The sequence below is a fragment of the Festucalex cinctus genome, chromosome 14, assembly GCF_051991245.1.
Source record: "Festucalex cinctus isolate MCC-2025b chromosome 14, RoL_Fcin_1.0, whole genome shotgun sequence".
NCBI lineage: Eukaryota > Metazoa > Chordata > Actinopteri > Syngnathiformes > Syngnathidae > Festucalex > Festucalex cinctus.
Genome location: NC_135424.1, coordinates 5,495,734 through 5,517,176, shown reverse-complemented (window position 1 = coordinate 5,517,176; position 21,443 = coordinate 5,495,734). Strand labels below are relative to the sequence as shown.

The 21,443-nt window shown below is 38.0% G+C and overlaps 1 protein-coding gene across 4 annotated transcripts in view; it reads right to left on the bottom strand.

Moving 5' to 3' along the window:
* LOC144001170 (cGMP-dependent protein kinase 1) overlaps positions 1 to 21,443 on the bottom strand; it is a 130,492-nt gene that overhangs the window by 48,307 nt on the left and 60,742 nt on the right. The gene's annotated exons all lie outside the window — the stretch shown is intronic.

Sequence of the window (21,443 nt, the reverse complement as noted above, 5' to 3'; positions counted from 1 at the left end):
ACGATAAACGGACGAATGGATGAACGGAGTTAAACACATTACACAAAAATGGCAATCAGTTTCTATTCAAGTTTGTAGAGTGTTCGTTAGTGAGCTCGTTGTTTAGTTAGCGTGTTTGTGAGTGAGTGAGTGAGTGAGTTTAAAATTGTAGTTAGTTAGTTAGTTCATAAAAAGGTTTGCTTCCAATTTCTACAAAAAAAGTTGGAGAAGACCGGATTTAGTTAGTTAGTTAGTTAGTTAGTTAGTTAGTTAGTTAGTTAGTTAGTTAGTTAGTTAGTTAGTTAGTTAGTTAGTTGGCTCATAAAAGTTTATTCCAATTTCTACAAAACACGGACGACCTCCTACTCTAGTTAGTAGTTAGTTAGTTAGTTAGTTAGTTAGTTAGTTAGTTAGTTAGTTAGTTAGTTAGTTAGTTAGTTGGCTCATAAAAGTTTATTCCAATTTCTACAAAAACATGGACTAGCTACTACTCTAGTTAGTTAGTTAGTTAGTAAACTGCATAATCAATGTCTATAAAACCTTTGATACAAGAGGTTAACGGGCAAACAAGCTAGTTGTTTGCTTAGTTATAATAATAAACCAATTGTATTAGTTAGAGGGTTTACACAAAATTAATTTATAATATTGTTTACAGTTCAGCCTTGATTTGTTACAACTTATTATTCTGAATGTTTTCTAGTTAGTTAGTTAGTTAGTTAGTTAGTTACTTCATAAACAGGTTTACTTCCAATTTCTACAAAAAAGTTACAAAAGACTAGGTATAGTTAGTTAGTTATTAGTTAGTTCATAGACAAGTTTACAAAAATGTATACAAAAACGTGGATAAGCTCTTACTATGGTTAGTTAGTTAGTTAGTTAGTTAGTTAGTTAGTTAGTTAGTTAGTTAGTTAGCAGTTTTTGAATAGTTTAGTAGTTCGTTATATACACAATTTTATAACCAATATCTAAAAACCTTTGATAGAAGTGGCTCATAGGCTAGCAAGCTAGTTGTTTGATTGGTTAATTTATTAGTTAGCAGGTTTATGCAAAACAAATTTTACAAAAATTGACATTTCAGCCTTGATTTGTTGCAACTTGTTATTCTGAATGTTTTCTAGGACCAATAAATGTTCTGTTATTAGCACACATTTTCTAAAACTCCTGCATCAAAGCTTAACACCTTTTGACAGCTTTCACATATCCGCAAATTGCAACACAGACAACTATTTGTTTTAATCAGCAGCAGACTCCAGATGCCAATATTCTCCTCCGGAACACTCAAAGTCGGAGCAGCAGCTGCCAGAGCAATATTCTGCCGTGTGTCAGCCCACCTGCCATCATCCGTGCTATGTATAGAGTACAGAAGGCTTGTATATTCCAGAGGAGAACAGAGAGCGATATTGTTACGTAAGGTGCTTCTATTCCTGGATGGATGGATCGCTCTCAAGCAAATGTCCAACCACCTCCATCGTTAAAATTCAAAACAGACAGCCACACTTGTGGGAATCATTACAAGCGTGATAGTGATATGATGCTACTCTGTGCCACACAAAGTCTTCATGTTTCTCTAATGATCAATGATGAATGAAGATGCCAAAAGGCCAGCAAGAACTGTGCCGCCGTCATCACTGCGCAATCACTGATAGTAGTGAGGGAAAATGGCAGACCTTGGATCAAATAAGGAGCTCGATACATCGTTAAATCTTTACTATCATTCTAAACTCTGAGAAAGAGAAGAAGTTATGTTTTCCGTTTGAAAAATTAGCAAATAATACTAATTCGCTAGTCGGTTAGGCAACAATTACACTGCTAATTCCGACATAACGTGATAGAGGAGTGGCATTTAGGCTTAGTTGGAAAATAGCTAGTTAGCTAGCAGTATTATGCTAGCTATAGTTCTTTGGAGAGGGGTGAGAATAGCCTAGCTATACTTGGCCAACTAGCTACATAGTTTTTTTTGTCAGTAGATGACAGGGGCTCCTTGGTTTAGTTCCAATCCTATGGTGGCATTTGTTCATTCATCTGTTAGTTGTATTAAGCAAAATCTGCGGCTCAAATTTCTACAAAACTTTGCGAGCTATACCTTTATTTTATTTACTTTTTTCTGTATTTAGCTAGTTCTTTAGCAGGATTTGAAGGATCGCTCTAAACTTGGACCCCAAAAATATGTTTAAAAAAAAAAAGGGGGTGAAAAATAATATGTTATATAATAATAACAGACCCTTTGTTCTAAACAGAAACCTGACTCAATACAGGGAAAGGGGGGGGCGCTTCCTTGGGCCAACAACAAATGACCCATTCGCTCGAAATTGCTCTGTGGTTGGTTTGTGAGATAAATTTTAATTGTTTTGTTGCCCCAGTCATTACAGACAATCAAGCAAAAACAATTAGGCGTAGAGGAAATGTGTTTGAATAACCTGATAAGTTTGCGTGCGTGTGCGCGCGCGTGCCGAGCTGCGGAAAGTCAAATGGAAGGAAATTACGTTTGTTTGCTACTTATCAGCGCCTGATACTATTTTTAGCTCCCTGGTGGCGGTAACGCCGGGTCGTGGCAGCTGTCATCCGCTACCACGGTATGATTTATCTGGATTTCGTGAGAACCGTGTTACGATTTCTATCGTACATTGTCAGCTAGTTGTGAACAATAACGTGTGAAGAGAACGTCCTGCTGAGTGAGTGTAGTGTCAACTCACTTTTCAGACTCCCCCCCACACTCAGGAAAGTATGACTCGTTGTTTTAAAAGCCTCGCTGTCAATCAAGTCAGCAGCTTCTTCTGCGAAAATGCACGCGAATCAGATCAGAAGTGAGTGTGAGAAACATTGATTATTCTCACGTACTCAAGTTCTTCACGCGATGGGGGGGGGGGGGGGGGGGGGGGCACTAGACGCGATGACTGTGTCATTAACTCATTTGCTCCCAATAACGTGTAAATACGTTTTTCTTAATGTTCTAAGTGTCCCAAAGACGTATTTATACGTTTTAGCGTGTGAGAAACATTGATTATTCTCACGTTCTCAAGTTCTTCACGCTACGGGGGCCCACTAGACGCGATGACTGTGTCATTAACTCATTTGCTCCCAATAACGTGTAAATACGTTTTTTTTTAATGTTCTAAGCATCCCAAAGACGTATTTATACGTTTTTTGTTGTTTTTTTTTTTTTATGCTAGAGCATACAGAAGGCTTTGATGCAGCCTTTCAAATGCAAAGAACGGTTGCAGAAATGGTAGTTATTACATAAACGTCCAGCAGGTGGCAGCAGAGCAAAGGAGATCAACCAGGGCCATCTAGAGAAAAAGCTAAATTACAAATTTAAATAGATTTGTGGAAACTGATGAAACTTAGCTCTCTTCTAATGCTAATTGCTGCGGAACGGAAACAGATAGAAACATACTTTTTTTCCTGATGAAAGAAGAGACTTTAATCTTTCTTTTGATAGGTTCCATGTTTTTATAGCAATCGAACACAATATTCAGTGGGCCTTGCAAAATCAGTCAAAATACAGTAAAACAGCCGGGAGCGAACGGGATTGCTTCTGTGAAAATGGCTGCGAGTGAATGAGTTAAAATGGAGAAATTGGTCATTAAATCAACTTCTCGAAGAAATAAGGTCAGTGGCACAAGAGACGTCCTGCTGTCTAGAATACATAGCAGCGCTTTGCCTTCTCTTTTGTATTGATCGTAGCATATTGCTACCCCCATCGGATGGATATTAGCACATCGCATCTCCCCTCACACGAAATAGTAGCACATTCTCTCCGTAGCTTTCCGCAAGGGAAATTAGAATCAGTAATCCACTCGTCGACTTTGCGACCGTCAAGGTGACACATTCTTTTCCGGGAACTAGCTTCCCGACCAAAAAAATCCCTACTAAATTGATGGATCGATACGTCGGGAGTCAATTTGTCAATGGAATCAGCCAGACTGCGAGTCAGACTGTGCGTGCTCCAGTCGCTGGGTTTGCTTGTGCGAGGCTCTCGATCAATAAGGCTCCGCTTTTATTCACTCCTAACGCGCATTATTTAAGACACCTTTGATGGCACTTTGTGGTTATTTTTCGATTACATAATATATGGTTGGCATGAAGCCAGCGAGTAGACCGGCTGCCTATTTTGCCCAGACACGGTCCTCGGTTTAGTTCCGTTTACATGGTGCCAACGTAATCTGGATTGGTACGAATTTATTAAGATATAAATATGTGATTTATCAATAAGAACAGAGTGTCTTTTTGTGCTGCATGTTGGCTGTTAAAAGTGGTTCGCTGAGTGCCAGTCGTAACCTGGAAAGTTAGTATATTGATGTCATCATGGAAAGACAACCGGTTCGATAAAACTTCTACTCTAACATCCATTCACTTTTGGGATGTAAATTTCTCAAAACCTTTTATGGGTATTTTGGAAATAGCCATTATTTCTATACATGATCAATGCCAATCAATGTCAACTTGGGGAATAATTTAAAACCAAATAGAGGTAGGTAAGGTGTATAACATTTTTGTTTCATCTGAACAAACTGCAGCGACTTCAGTTGAAACTTGTCTTTACGACTAAATAATTGCCGATACTATTATTTGCGTCCACGTCTTTTGGGATCCCACCTCCTGAACATAACAGAAACAAAAAATGACTACAATTACATTTTATTTACACTGTGTATAAAAGTAACTAAAACTATCTAATTTTATTTTTAGCTTGCAATTGACATACACCTCATATATTCAAATAAAATAAAAAAAAGCTTTTGGGGTTCATTTGCTAAATGTATTATTTTGGTATTATGATACGGCCGTACAGAAAACAGATAGTCAAACAGTCGTTTATGAATTGTAGTTTACTTTACTTTATTACACAATAATTAGTGACCTTTTTTTTTTTAATCTTGCATTTGACAAAAAAACTAAAACTAATACTAAAACTGCTAAAAATAATACTAAAGCAAATCATTTTCTAAAATAAAAAAAAACTAATAAAAACTAACAAACACACTCTAATCTAATTAAAACTAAAGAGTGTTGTAATTACAGTAAATATTTGAATGAAAATACTATTTTAAAAATTCCATTTAATTTCATTTGCTTGACCATGCTCGTGAAATCACTCAAATCATCTTTTTCCATTAAAATGAATGGAAATTCCATTATTCTGTTCCACCCTCCCACCAATAAAAACAATACAAATGTTTGTAATGAGTTTTTGAGGAAATAAAGCATTCTATACTATTGTATTTGATAAAAACATACAGTAATGATACCATTAAATAGAATGTAAATAATTAATGGAAATAACTGTGTCAAGGTACTGCTGTCAAAACTTCAACATTGTTCTAAAAATGTGTTGTGTTGTCCTCAGATGTCCTACTCTTCACTGAATGCACAAAAAAAAAAAAAAAAAAAAAAACCTGGAAATTCCAAATTGTCAGACAAGGCTAATTTGCATAAAACGCCCCTGCTTTGGCTTTTTACACCTGCAAGACAGTGAAGGAGAGCTCACCTCTGAAAGGACCCAGAGATTTTGCAACAACCTCTAGCTGCAGAACACCTGCGCTCCCGCTGAGATGAGGATGACAACAGCGGCCACGCACACGCACGCACACACTCGTGTGAGCGCAGTAAGGCCCCAAACGCTTCTTGCATCTCGGCCCCTTTGTCAAGTTACACACAACAAAGGTGACTCCAAACAGTGGGGTTGACGGCTACCATGACACCCTTACTGTTGCGCCTTCAACATATCTTGACGCGCCATTGGTAGCGGCGTTGCCATGGCAGCGGTGGGAAAACAGAAGATTTTCATCCCTTTGGATTTTTTAGCTCCTCAAAGCCATTCTCGGTCTGTCTCGTTATTTCCGTCCCCTGTCACCGCTTGTATTTTGCATATCCGGTGGAGATGCCTCATCTGAAAGCACCTCCACCTCATTAGCAAGGAGTCCGTCTCGTGAATTGGCCACAGGCTAATGATTTGTTTGTCAACACTCATTAAAGTGTGAGTCTAACTCATTGTCTGGCGGCTGCATACTAATAGCGGAAAGGTAACGTGTCAATAAATCTACCACTTGCGCTCATTGTTTCGGTAGCTAATTTGCCTTTTTTATATGGCTTCTCATTCCAGAAGTGTAACTAAAGTCGGTTATACAGCGGAGCGCAGTAGGTGGCGCCTTGTTAAGAATCGCAAGCTCCATTGCTAACACGCGTACGTCCTTGACTTCTAAACAATGGATCTCATTTATTTCTCCTGTTAAGTTACAGGTCAGGTTGTCCCTAGGAATAATAATTCAAAATATAAAGGTTGAAACATATTCTGCTCGTCTTATGGTTTTCATTCCTTTGAAAAAATAATATAATTTGAATGTGTTGTCCCCAGCCTCAGCTAACCTGTGCTTGCTAACAATGACTCTCATTACTTTCTCCTGTTATGTTACAGGTCAAATTACCCCTAGGAATAATAATTCAAAACAAAGGTTGAAGCATATTCTGCTAGTTTTGTTGTCTTCTTAAAAACAAAAAAAAAAAAAAAAAAAACGTTTTGAATGTGTTGAATAATTGTCCCAAGCTACAACAGCTAATGCTAACCCATGTTAGCTTGCTAACAATGAATCTCACTTTCTTTCTCCTGTTATGTTACAGGTCAAATTGCCACTGGGAATAATAATTCGAAACAAACATATTCTGATAGTCTTATTGTTTTATTTTCTTTAAAAAAATATATATATATTGAATGTGTTTAATAATCGTTCCCACCACCAATACACTATTGCTAGCTTTTGTACGTCATTAGCTTGCTAACAATGGATCACACTTCTTTCACCACCCATGTTATGTTGCATGTCAAATTGTCCCTATGAATATAAATAACAACCATAATAATAATAATAATAATAATAATAATAATAATAAAGAGGGGAAAACAATCTGCAGTTGGTTTCTTTTTAAATCTATTGTTGTCTTGTTTAGCTCCAAAAATATAACCATTGTACTGTTGATTTCCCAATATTTATGAACCTGGCTAGTGCCTGATCAGTGAAGCATGATGGGTGGTCATGCCGTGGCGTAGGCATGTGGGCTGCCAATGCAACTGGTTCCCCTTGTATTTATTGATGATGTGGCAGCTGACAAATGAAGTCTTTCAGGCAATATCATCTACTCACATACCGCCACATACTTCAGAACTCATTGGATGGCGCTCCACAGCGCAGATGGACAATGACCCGAACGAAGCATACAGCGAAAGGAACCAAAAAGGTTTTGAATTCAAAGAAATGTTTTGCAATGGCCAAGTCAACCACCTGACCTGAATCTGAGTGAGCATGCATTGCGCTTGCTGAAGACCAAACTGAAGGGAAATCGCCCCAAGCAAAAAACAAACAGAAACCGAAGACAGTCGCAATAAAGGCCTGGCAGAGCATCACCAGGGATGAAAATCCAGCATCTGGTGAGGTCTATGCGTTCCAGACTTCAGCCTTCAGGCCAAAAAAAAAAAATTGCAAGTATAAAAAAGTAAAAAGTTTCCTTCAACATTGCTCATTTTCCCCACTACTTTTGGTCCCTTAAAAACATCAATTTTATGGATCTAATTATCGATGGTAATGCCTCTGTACATACCAAAGTTTACGTAGCGAAAAATCTGATGATGAATATAGGCGCCATGACGCCATTAGTAGACGCCATCACTTTTTTTTTGCTAAATTTAGCGACTTCAAAACACCCTTTTAGCCATTGTTCTCCTTACGTCTGCTTTCAGATTTAGTGTGCTCTCTAAATTTTATCTGGTGTCAAAACGTATCTCCTTTGAAGAGGAAATACTGTGTCGCAATGGAACACTTCTTGTAAAATAAGGGATAAATAAAGGAAATAAAAGACGACAGAGAGTGACAGGCGTAGCAGCAGGATATTTTACGACGTAAACACAACCCGCTTCGTCATAAACTCAAGGCCCTATTCTCTGCGACGGCGGGGAGAAGATCCATGACACTGAGCAGGCGTCATCCGCGCGCAAGCGCTTGCATGTCAGCCCTTGCAAGACGGGTGACGGCGAGGATCCTTCGGTTCGCTCCCTACGGAAGGGGGAAGGCTTCCAAAACATCGGGACCATTTTTGTTGCATCGTGAAAATGACGCTCACTTCCGCTTCTTGATATCAGGGTCTGATTTTCGAGTAACTTGTAATGTTTATTTGAGCCAAATATGGATTAAAAAAAATAAATAAAAATCATTAACTCATTCACTGCCAATGACGACTATAGACGTCAAAAATCCAAGCAAACAGCCAGTGCAAATTTTGACAAGAAATTTGAATTTAGTTTTAGTTATTCATTGTTTTCATTCATAGTTAGTAATACCCATTGTTATTAATAACAACAATGACAACAATTTCATTGCTAAGTGCTACCATCGTGCATAGTGATCGGTCTTGGTCTTACTGAGACCACAAACTGGGTCTCGACCTCCAGAATTTAGTCGACTAAAATTGCTCCTTATTTTTGTCGACTAAAGGTTGGATTAAAACTCAAATACAATCAGGTGACTAAGTTATGACTAAGGCTTTAATTATATTTAGTCAGAAGACTATAACTAAAACTAAATTGAAATTTCTTTTTTTTTTTAATTAAAATTTTAATTTAATTTAATTTTTTTTTTTTTTTTTTTTCAAAATTAACACTGGCTGTTTGCTTGGATTTTTGACGTCTATAGTTGTCATTGGCAGTGAATGAGTTAACGCTCTAGGCTCAACCTTGGCCATTTGTGTCCACCTTGCTTAACGTAAGGAAACTCCCCAATTGTTGATTTTGTCATTTCCAGCTTCAGTTCTTTTAATACATCAACTCCGTCTACATCAAATTGCACCTTTTTTCTCTATTGTGGTAACTTTTGGCTAATTAAAATCCATTCCCTTGTTACGTTTCATGTGTGGGAAGCATACAATTAATTTCAGACTCAACACTCGAAATTTGAGTTTTAATTTTCTACCCGATTACATTATTGATAAATTTTTGGACAAGGAAGCAATAACATTCTTAGATATTCAAAAGAGGTGTTTAATGGCTTATTGCACACCAATGGAGCAAAAGAATAAAGCAATTTTTGATTTGAGAAGTGAAGATAGTCTCTGCTGACTATGGAAAAGAATTACACTTTAATTAGTGGAAATTCCCTCTACTGTACCATTAGTGTACCATTAGTCTTTTTTCCCCCCTAAATTAGCTAAAAATGTTTTTTATTTTGGATAAAGGGGAGAAAAATATATATTTATTGTGTGATATATATATATATTTTGTGTGCTTCAGGTTTCTTAGAATGACAATTTCCTGTATGGATTAAAAAAATAAAATAAAAATTCGGTTCGGGGATTGTCAAACAATCCAGATTTGTGTTTTGTTTTTGTAAAAAAGATAATTAGATAATTGTGTTTTAAACTTAAAGCGATACTTGACTCATTGAGCCACTTTCAGCAGTAAAAAGTTAACTTTTTGTCCAGAATGAATTTGATAACTTCATTATTTTTCATGTACAATTAATACCTTTAAAAAGTATGTTTTTTTTTCTACTTGCTGTCGACTGATGATGATGACATCACCTGTGCTGAGGAAGTAGGTCACGACCAATCATGGCTCAGTTTACTCACCAAACCCAAAAAACAGGTGAGCCATGATTGGCCGTTACCTATTTCCTCAGCACAGGTGATGTCATCATCAAATCAATTAATAATCAAATTAAGTAATCAAATTCATTCAGGACAAAATATTAACTTTTCACTGCTGAAAATTGTTTAATGATTAAGGAGGAACTAAACCCAAGATGTCCAAACTTTTTTTTTTTTTCTTTAGCGTTAGCGGCTAGCGACTAGCAGCTAGCTGTGCCTGGTGAGCATTTACCATTAATGCTGACAGCATGACAAAGGTGCAGTAGCTACTAATCCATTTTGAACACACCAGGCTTTATTCAAATCCAGCAGGTTAAGCGCTACGGGACAGTTTCAGTCTGCGGCTGATGTTGACGTTATTGAACTTGGCGCCCACCTGAAGCTTATCCTGTTTAATTCTTATTCCACGAATACAATATTAATAAGAGAACTGTGTTTTGCTGGCACATTCAATTCAATAACATTTAAAAGAATAAATAAAGAACAAAGGATGAGCCAGGTCATAAAAATGTAAGGTAAGGTACATGTAGTAATTGATTCCTTTCTGTGCCTAACAGTCAGTTTGATGTCAAAAGTTTGTTCTCAGATATCATCTGCAATTTTATTAGGGCGAGGTTGTTTATCTGTGTGTACTTCGGCCTCTAACATTCTCTACGGCATGCAAACATCTTCAGCCAGATCCACGCCAGCTGTTTGGATATTCGTCGCCACGTCCCGCCATTACGCCGCCTCGTAAAACGTACAACTCTTCATCTTAAAGGACAGATTTAGTCACGGCGTCGGCTGCCGCCAGCTCCGGAACATTAACATGGTTTCTGCACATTCATTAGGAGCCGTTCATCTTTCCGTTTTAGCTCGTCTACGTCAGCTGGGAGTGTAAATGTTAATTCATGGGAACATAAGGGAAGAGGAAATGTCAATTATCGTCATATAAAATGTACAATCTACTGACAGATACATACAGATATTTAACTGTGGCATCTCATACAGTTTGTATGTAAATAGCATCAATGTGTTGTGTTCTGTGGTTGGATCTCAGTTTTGAGTCTCACTTCTCTTCTTAACTCATTCACTCCCAGCCATTTTCACAATCCCGTTCGCTCCCGGCTGTTTTACTGAATTTTGACTGATTTTGCAAGGCCCACAGAATATTGTGTTCAATTGCTATAAAAGCATGGGACCAAAAGAAAGAAAGATAAAGTCTCTTTTTTCATCAGGAAAAAAAAAAGTATGTTTCTATCTGTTTCCGTTTTGCATCAATTAGCATTAGAAGAGAGCTACGTTTCACTAGTTTTCATAAATCTATTTAAAATTGTAAGTAATTGAGCTTTTTTTTCTAAATGGCCCTGGTTGATCTCCTTTGCTCTGCTGCCACCTGCTGGCCGTATGTGTAATAACTACCATTTCTGCAACCGTTCTTTGCAGTTGCGAGGCTGCAGAAAAGCCTTTTGTATGCTCTAGCATAAAAAACAACACCAAAAAAACGTATAAATACGTCTTTGGGACACGTAAAACATAAAAAACGTATTTATACGTCATTGGGAGTAAGAGACAGTGAATTAATCTCATTGGTTGTGGCTAGACATGTGGGTAACAGTACGGACATGGAAATATCTGGTTGGCTGTTGACCCTGTAAAGAGATTAAAGTATCTTGACATCACATAGCTCCAGACATCACATAGCTTAAAACTGGTTGAAACTAGATGTCGATTACAACAGTTCAAAACAACAGTTCGAAACAGACACTTGACACTTGCACTATAAACAGTGTGGTAAAAATGATTATGGATAAAAATATAATGGATACAAAGTTGCAAATGTAAATGAATGAACAGATTTTTATTATTTGCACATTTTGATCCCCCACCCCATCCCGTTTTTAACGCATTATTACAGTGGAATCCGTCTATCAATTTCTAAACAAAATTTAATAGAATATTTTAACGACTGATTAATTTTTTTTTTTTTATCCTTTACATTATTTGATTGTTGTGCTAGTTTGCATTATGCATACCATCAACATGTTTGTAAAATTTTAAAAAGAGAAGTCAAGTCACGCTCCAGTGCAGTCATCAATCTTTTTTGATCAATTTCCTGCTCGATGATTGGTTGCAAAGATAAAAAGCGGCATGACTCATTCGCAAGTGGTCTTGATAAAAATCAAGTGATTAACTGCACTTTGAAAGATTATACACACATTTATTAGGCCACCTCTCATTAAAAAAAAACAAAACGAGAAGAGACCAGCCAGCATCATTAAGTGCTTTAATGCGGACTCTTTCCATTTATCATGTTTTATCCATTTTGAACAGCAATAGGGCATTTTTCCTCTTCAGGTCTGCAAGTAAATTACTAGAATATGACGTGTTCATGAAGAAATAATCAAGACTAATCTAAATAATCAAGAAATAAATCAAATAATAAGCTCTGTTAACTCATTCACTCCCAGCCATTTTCACAGAAGAAGTCCCGTTCGCTCCTGGCTGTTTTACTGGATTTTGACTGATTTTGCAAGGCCCACAGAATATTGTGTTCTATGGCTATAAAAGCAAGGAACCTATCAAAGGAAAGATTCAAGTCTCTTCTTTCATCAGGAAAAAAAAAGTATGTTTCTATCTGTTTCCGTTTTGCAGCAATTAGCATTAGAAGAGAGCTAAGTTTCATCAGTTTTCACAAATCTATTTAAAATTCTAAAAATGTAATTGAGCTTTTTTTTCTACATGGCCCTGGTTGATCTCCTTTGCTCTGCTGCCAGCTGCTGGCCGTTTGTGTAATAACTACCATTTCTTGCAGTTGAGAGGCTGAATCAAAGCCTTCTGTATGCTCTAGCATAAAAAATAAAAAATAAATTAAAAAAAAAACGTATAAATACGTCTTTGGGACACTTAAACATAAAAAACGTATTTACACGTTATTTGGGGCAAATGAGTTAATGAAGAAATAATATTAATGAAGAAATAAGAAATAATCATGTGCTTTCCATTTTTTACTCACTTTTCTTTATGGCTGAAACTTTGAAAAGTCACGGATTTTAGCAACGGAAATATACACTGATTTTGGTGTTTACGCGAGATGAAAATCATGCCATCAAAATATTATTTGTAGCCCATGTTTGTTGCTGGGAAAGATTTGACAAACTTTTTTGATAATGAGCAGCCACCTGCTTAAAGCTTTGTTTGGATAATTGGCTACACATTCTTTTCCATCATGTCCACTGTGGACCAATCAGAGCCTCGCTTGTTCTATTTTGTGGCTCTATGAAAAAAAAAAAAAAATAAATAAAAAATAAAAAACGATGGCCAGTTCCGATAAAACTGCTGCTATGGCAACAGGCACGCTCCATCTCCGCAGCTTTCCCGTCCGTCACGGGCTCTCCTGATTTTCGACACCATCATTCAAACGGGAGAAATTGTAAGACTGCAGATAATCCCCCCCGTATCCCTGACAATACATTCATATGCCATCTAGTGATGGGTGTAAACGATCCGATACAAAGCCCGAGTAGAAATACGAAAGACAATGAAACATTTTGTTTTGCTCGTATTGCACCGCTCGCGTCGAACGAATGATGAGACAGACGAGGGTTTAAATGTTTCCATTTCTTACTGCGCATACATTAGTTGAGAGTGATTGATGTGGACAGCCTGCAGGCACACTGCTGACGCTGACTGATGACAGAGTACAATCGTGATGATGTTCGTAATGTTCAGAGGTGAAAAATATCAAGTTTTTTTTTTTTTTTTTTTTGACGTTGTTGCTTTGTTTTTAAATGACGTCCTGAAGCTAGAAGAGATGCGATGATTAATGGGTTTGAATTTGCTTGAATTTGTAGCTTCGATGTGACGCTTCAAAATCGAGGAGCCGAGCGGTGTCATTTCAAGTGAGTTTTAATCTGGCGGAAATTGATTTAATAGGTTTTCATTTTCATCTGGACCAGTGGCTCTCAACCTTTCTTTTATTTATGTACCCCCTTTGAAATATTTTTTTCAAGCACAAAGCATTTTTGGCCATCATTGTCTGGTTTAGTAGACTTTGGAACTTCATTTCAATCATCTCTTGAATTTTTTGGGGAAATAAAAAGCACTTTGATTCATCTTGCTTTCATTTGATCTTTCCTCTGGTCTCCTGACTTTCTGAACTTCACAACTCTGGCGAGACTCGAAAGTATTCCGTTGAGGTGAAGGGTAATTTGATTTTTATTAGGTTTCAGGTGAATTAATGAGCACAAATTCACACGCGCGCGCCCACACACAAGTGTGCACATACACACATACAATAAATTAAAAAAACAAAAAAACAAAACAAAAAGACGATTGAATCTGTAAGACTGCCAAATGAACTATTCTGAGCTCTCTTAAAAAAATTAATTAATTAATTAATTAATTAATTAATTAATTAATAATAATTATTAATAATTAAATTAATAATAGATTTGTGCGCACATAAAAATGTTGTTAGTTGGTGTTAGTGTAAAGATCTGCTCTAAAAAAAAAAAAAAATCACTATCTTAATCTTAAATAAAGTTTTGAAATGATTGACAGATGCTAGGTGGCATATGGCAGGCTGGGTCGAACCATTCTGCTATGGGGAGACAGTAAAGTTGAATAACATTTATTGTATTCACTTAAATTTCACTGAAACATTTACATAATTTAGTAATTGTTTTTAAAGCTTTTTTTTGCTACGTTTTAATTGTTCAAATTTATTTATTTATTTGTTTGTTTTTATTTTAAATCTCATGTACCCCCATTCGAGAAACACTGAGCGAGACGTTCTTTTTCTATAGCGCATTGTTCGAGTCACAGCTGCGCTGGAGCCGGATCCTAACATGGGTGAGCGGAATCAAATCTGAATGGAACCTAACGGAGAAGCCTGACGAGTCGCCAAACGGCGCCCAAATTTCTTACTTGAAAACGAAAAACGAGAAAAAAGTCCCAAGGGTTGCACAGTATAGGATTGAAAACAGAAAAAATAAATAAATACTGCAAAAACCACATGAATAGTTAGGGACATAACAACGACTCAAAGACTTGCACATATGGGAGTGGGAGGGCGTATCGGGCGGGCGCACGGGTAATAGCCTAGACACAATGGGAACTGCAGCTGACACAAGCACGCCGCACCTCCACCACGCACCTGGATTATCACTGGACATTGTTAATAGGGTCGTGTATCGCGTTGTGTGATCATGTGAGTGTGTGTGTGCGTATGTCCGGCAGGCGGACCAAAACACATCGTCAAGTCACCAGGCAGACAACCTGAACAGTGACACGAAGCACAAGAGAATGAGGAGGGTAAGGCAGATAGGAGAAGCCCCAGCGTCTGGCGGCAACAACATCCAGGCGATAAGGGTCCAAGATAACAGTTGCTTTGGGAACAGGCTGACAATAATTTCATTTCAGTCAGCCTCGAGTCTTTCACTGGAGCCATCAATGGGCATCCATTGGCCGAATTGGCGATCAATTCTTCGAGGCGAGCCGTCAACTCCTCCACGTTGGTATCCAATTTGCCAAGTGTCTCAAAAGTCACATTCAACGACAGGTCGGGTAAAAGCTAGGCTGGATTGCTAGCCAGCCAAGTGTCGCAGACGGGCCCGGGCAAATTTGTCGACTGCATGACGTCACTCCCAAAATGGCAAAATACAAGCTCGAGGTAGGAAAAATCACCACCAGACATTAACAGAAGCCCAGAGGTGTAGATTCAGAAAAAATCCTGTATTTATATAGTGCATTTTCCTGAGTGAAAACGGAACACTTTGGAATAGAGTCACTTTTGATTAACTTCATTGAGGAACTCGTAATTTTTTTTACATTGCTCAACAATTTCATTTGCAATCTTAAATTGGTTCAACAATCAAGCACAGGCAGAACATGTCAATGCCAGAATACAAGACAACTGTGAGGTAGACGTGCTAACCACTGATTCACCATGTTGCCCTCGTTTTGTTTTCATACAAGAAAGCTTCGGGTTTGTTTTTTTTCCCCACTTAATTGTTTTCCACACAACCTCGCTAGCGTTAATGAGTCGATTTTCACATTTTAATAGAAGAGATTCATATCATCTCTTCATTGTTACGGGAAGCCGTGACGCTTGTATGTGGGAATTAAAATCCCACCGAAAAGCCAATTAAAGTGTTTTATTGGCAAAAGCCCCCCAAAAAAAACAAAAAAAAATCCACACACACACAAAAGCAACCCCCCTCATCTAAGACCCTCAGCGACCCATCGATTGGGACCTCAAAGGTGGTCCAAGGAAAGCCTCTGTGTCCCCCGTGGGGACTGGAATGGGAAGAGCAAGACCCTCGCTACCCCTCCCACCCCCCATATGGGTACCTGTTGCCATAGCAGCGGGAGCAAAGAGGAGGAGCAGCGTCAGGTTGGCTGGGCAGAGCATCGGATCATGCGGTTTGAAAGGGGTCAGCAAAGAGCTCGCAACCTTGACGCCTCCATCAAGTGGATGCCATCACACCTCCGCTAGACCATCTTTGGCCTCGGGAAGCCCCCCCACCCCACCCCACCACGCCTCACTCAACCAACCGTCATGCATTCATTCATACTCGGCGGAGGCCGACCGCCGTTTGATTTTTTTTTTTCTGTGGAGTCTTGAAGTACACTACAAAAGGCGCTGTTGATTCACCCACTGAATTAATATTTAAGTCATATTACGCGCAGTTTATCTCAACTGCTTCACATCTGTGTTGCATGGAGATGAAAACTGGAATACATTGCACAATTTTTCTCCCTTCTTCATTTTGTGACGTCACCACACTAATATGTAGTACAAGCATTATGTCTAGAATTGCTTCACATTTGTGTTGCATGAAGCCACATAAAATATTATTAAACTGAATTTGCACTGTTTTGGAGAACAGCTTCACACCTGTGCCACATGCTGTCATATTTTCTTCTTTACTCATTTCTTGAAGCGACACAAGCTGTATCTAGTCCAGGGGTGGGCAAACTCGGTCCTCGAGGTCTGGAGTCCTGCAGGTTTTGGATGTCTCGCTTCTCCAACACAGCTGATATATGATCAGTTCATCAGCAAGCTCTGCATAAGCCTGATAATGATCCTGTTGATCAGAATCAGCTGCGTTGGAGTAGGGAAACATCCAAAACATGCAAAACTCCGGCCCTCGAGGACCCAGTTTGCCCACCACTGATCTTATCGTAACTGCTTCACATCTGCATTGCATGCAGTCAAGGACTGGGCTACATTCTATAAGTTTCCCTCATCTTGTGTAGTCACCAACCAGGTATTTAGTCATATAAGCACTGTTTCCGAGAGCTGCTTCACATCTGTGTTACACTGAGTCGACAACTGGAGGACATTCCATAATTTCTGTCCCTTATTTAGCTCCTAAAGTAACTGAACTAATGTTTAGTCGTATCATCTGAGAGCTGCTTCACATCTGTGTTGCATGGAGACAACTGAACTTCTATCTTCTATTCTAACCCATAATCCATTCCACTAAGTTCCACAATATCAAAACAATCAGGTTCCTCTAATAAGGTTTGCCCATCACTGATCTTATCGCAACTGCTTCACATCTGCGTTGCATGCAGTCAAGGACTGGACTACATTCCATAAGTTTTCCTCATCTTGTGCAGTCACCAACCAGGTATTTAGTCATATAAGCAGTGTTTCCGAGAGCTGCTTCACATCTGTGTTGCACTGAGTCGACAACTGGAGGACATTCCATAATTTCTGTCCCTCATTTAGTTCCGAAAGTAACTGAACTAATGTTTAGTCGTATAATCTGAGAGCGGCTTCACATCTGTGTTGCACTGAGTTGCAATGAGTCGACAACTGGAGGACATTCCATAATTTCTGTCCCTCATTTAGTTCCGAAAGTAACTGAACTAATGTTTAGTCGTATAATCTGAGAGCGGCTTCACATCTGTGTTGCACTGAGTTGCAATGAGTCAACAACTGGAGGACATTCCATAATTTCTGTCCCTCATTTAGTTCCGAAAGTAACTGAACTAATGTTTAGTCGTATAATCTGAGAGCGGCTTCACATCTGTGTTGCACTGAGTTGCAATGAGTCAACAACTGGAGGACATTCCATAATTTCTGTCCCTCATTTAGTTCTGAAAGTAATTGAACTAATGTTTAGTCGTATAATCTGAGAGCGGCTTCACATCTGTGTTGCATGGAGACAACTGAACTCCTATTCTAACCCATAATCCATTCCACTAAGTTCCACAATAGCAAAACAATCAGGTTCCTCTAATAAGGTCAGCTAGAACAGAAGGGGTAATTGCTTCCAGTCACAGTGAAGAGGTTACACGCTTCTCTATTATTAAAATATGAAAAACAATTATGAACTTTACTAACACTGTGTGTGCTTAATTGAACTGATTTAGTTTGTGGCATTAAAATACTTTTCCATCTAAACACGCAAGAAGCTGCACAGTCTTGACAATATTTTAAACATCTGTGATGGTTGACTTAAGTTTCCCACCGGGCATCCCCTGGTTATTTATGATGTTGTATATGAACCATAAAAGTTGCTCAACCGAAAGTCCAATAATGGCACAAAAGAGGCAATATCTACTATAAATGGCTTTGTATATACGGTATATTTATAGTACCTTATACAATCACATCACAACAGTCTTACACATGACCAAAGGGAAGGATAAACATATTATCTCTTTGCTTTATAGAGTCCAAATATTTACTCAGGAGGGTTTAGTGCAGGACTTGATTAATAATGATGATCTAAGTGGAAAGAAATCCCTCGTTTTGACGCGATCAGATCCCACAGGATCCAATTATAAAGTGATTCCCACACACGCGCCCGCCGCTGATTTATTAAGGTATCAAGGAATTCTGCCGTCATTCCCTGGCAGCGCAAGCAATTACACAGCCGTGAGCGTGTGTCGTCATCCGGTCTATTCTGGGTGCGCGCTTGAAGCCAGCGGACCTGATATCACCTTTCGGTGGATTTATTCTTCCAACGCATTTCCAGCCATTTCCCCGTTTCCTGCCTGCCATAAACACGTATTCCTCATTCTGACACACTCTTATAACACACTTGTTCTCAGCCATCTGTGCTCACTCCCGTCGCTAAATATTCAAATGGCTCGTCTGGCAGACCACCTACTCGCTGTCATGCATGCGGCGGCGCTGGAACTGGGGAGAGCGGCGGGTTCCAAAATGGGGGTCTCGCACAAAGAATGTGGGAAACTTGCGTGTCGTCATACCGAAAAAGACTTATTGTGATTACACAGCCCCGAAAAACTTCCAGATATCCATTATCTACAGTGTTTGTCTTCATTAGGGTAGTGGGTGAGCTGGAGCCGATCCCAGCTGACTTTGGGTTCCCTGGACTGGTTGCTAGAGCTAATAAAACAAACATTCAGACTCACATTCACGCCTACAGACACTTTTTTTTTTTTTTCAAAAAGTCTTGGCCAGCTCGGGTTTGATCATTAAGCTATCTATCTATCTAGCTAGCTAGATCTAGCTAGCTAGCTGATAGATAGCTAGATATATCTAGCTAGCTAGCTGATAGATAGCTAGATATATCTAGCTAGCTAGCTGATAGATAGCTAGATATATCTAGCTAGCTAGCTGATAGATAGCTAGATATATCTAGCTAGCTAGCTGATAGATAGATAGATAGATAGATAGATAGATAGATAGATAGATAGATAGATAGATAGATAGATAGATAGATAGATAGATAGATAGATAGATAGATAGATAGATAGATAGATAGATAGATAGATAGATAGATAGATAGATAGATAGATAGATAGATAGATAGATAGATAGATAGATAGATAGATAGATAGATAGATAGATAGATAGATAGATAGATAGATAGATAGATCTAGCTAGCTAGCTGATAGATAGATAGATAGATAGATAGATAGATAGATAGATAGATAGATAGATAGATAGATAGATAGATAGATAGATAGATAGATAGATAGATAGATAGATAGATAGATAGATAGATAGATAGATAGATAGATAGATAGATAGATAGATAGATAGATAGATAGATAGATAGATAGATAGATAGATAGATAGATAGATAGATAGATATATATATATATATATCTAGCTAGCTAGCTGATAGATAGATAGATAGATAGATAGATAGATAGATAGATAGATAGATAGATAGATAGATAGATAGATAGATAGATAGATAGATAGATAGATAGATAGATAGATAGATAGATAGATAGATAGATAGATAGATAGATAGATAGATAGATAGATAGATAGATAGATAGATAGATAGATAGATAGATAGATAGATATATCTAGCTAGCTAGCTGATAGATAGATAGATAGATAGATAGATAGATAGATAGATAGATAGATAGATAGATAGATAGATAGATAGATAGATAGATAGATAGATAGATAGATAGATAGATAGATAGATAGATAGATAGATAGATAGATAGATAGATAGATAGATAGATAGATAGATAGATAGATAGATAGATAGATAAGGCCAGCAGATGGCAGCATTGGGTTTGAGATCCACCTGTAAAACCGAAGCCAAGCTTACCATATTTAGACTCCCGTGTCGCATTGTGGCCTAACGTAGAATTTCGGTCGGTTATTGGGCTTTTTGGTGTTGTAAATAGTAAATCCTTGTGTGGCGGATGCCGCATGCTAAAGAAGGTGGCAGTAATGCACCAAAAGTAATTGCCAACCACCAAAAGAAAGTGCAAGAAATCAAAGAAGAAGTCGTAGTCATGGCAAGTAATGTGTGACATATCGCTAGTTTAGCATGCTGCTTCATTTACAGTACCAAAAGACAAAATAAACAACCAGGATTCTACCTTTTTAGGGATTTTGGGTCCTAGTGTGAGCTCTAATTTTAATATATACAAGTCACACCTGAGAATAAGTCACAGGATCAGACAAACTATGAAAAAAAAAAGTGATTTATTGTCTGAAAGATACAGTAATCAATATCTGCCATCTAGTGGGGAATGGTGGTATTACAACATAAAACTAGAGTAGAGTAAACATAAAAAATGGGTGGAATTATGTATTTCTTTTTAATAAAACAAGGGGCCACTCAGAGTTTTCAGTTGCCTGTCATTGCAATAGACCATCAGATTACTCGATTAATCCATATAGAAGTTCTTACAGTTATTTTTTTTTTTCTTTACTCATTTCCATCTGTACGACTCCCTGTTGCTTTCATCTCTCTGTCCAGGGGCTCAGCACAGTAAGCCCCTAATTTGCCATTCAAACAGCTCAGTGGGAGTGAGTGACACATGCAAATTTTATCATTGGCCGACAGGGAAGTTGGAAGTGTGTCTGACTAACTCCCTTCCTTGCAACATATGCTCGTAAGTCCAATATATGTCTGTGAGTATTGTTTTATGCTCTTGTTTGTTTTGTGTTGCTGGTCTGTGTATGTTGAAGCAGCATTTCGTCACTATGTGAAGAACATGTCCATTTCCCCCCATTTTTTTTTATTATTATTATTATTATTATTTTTTACATTTTTGGGACATCTGCATTCAGTTTAATGCCCAAAACATAAAAATTTAAAAAATTACAAAAATGGTGTTTTTCACATAGCAGAAACGATTTGCTTGAAGCTTGATAATTACCGTAACATCTACGCTAATATACATTAGCATGTCTGTGATGTTTCACATAATATGTTAGCATTAAGCTAGCAGAAGCTCATTAGGTTAAATTATCTGGTTTTGGTTTTAACGTTTTGATGTGTAAACATACAGTGATTGATTCTCTTGTTTTATCTGTCAGTTTATCAGTAAACCTCAACTGGGATTGGCAAATAGTTTCAAGCAAGCACTCTTAGTGATAATGAGAACAGGTA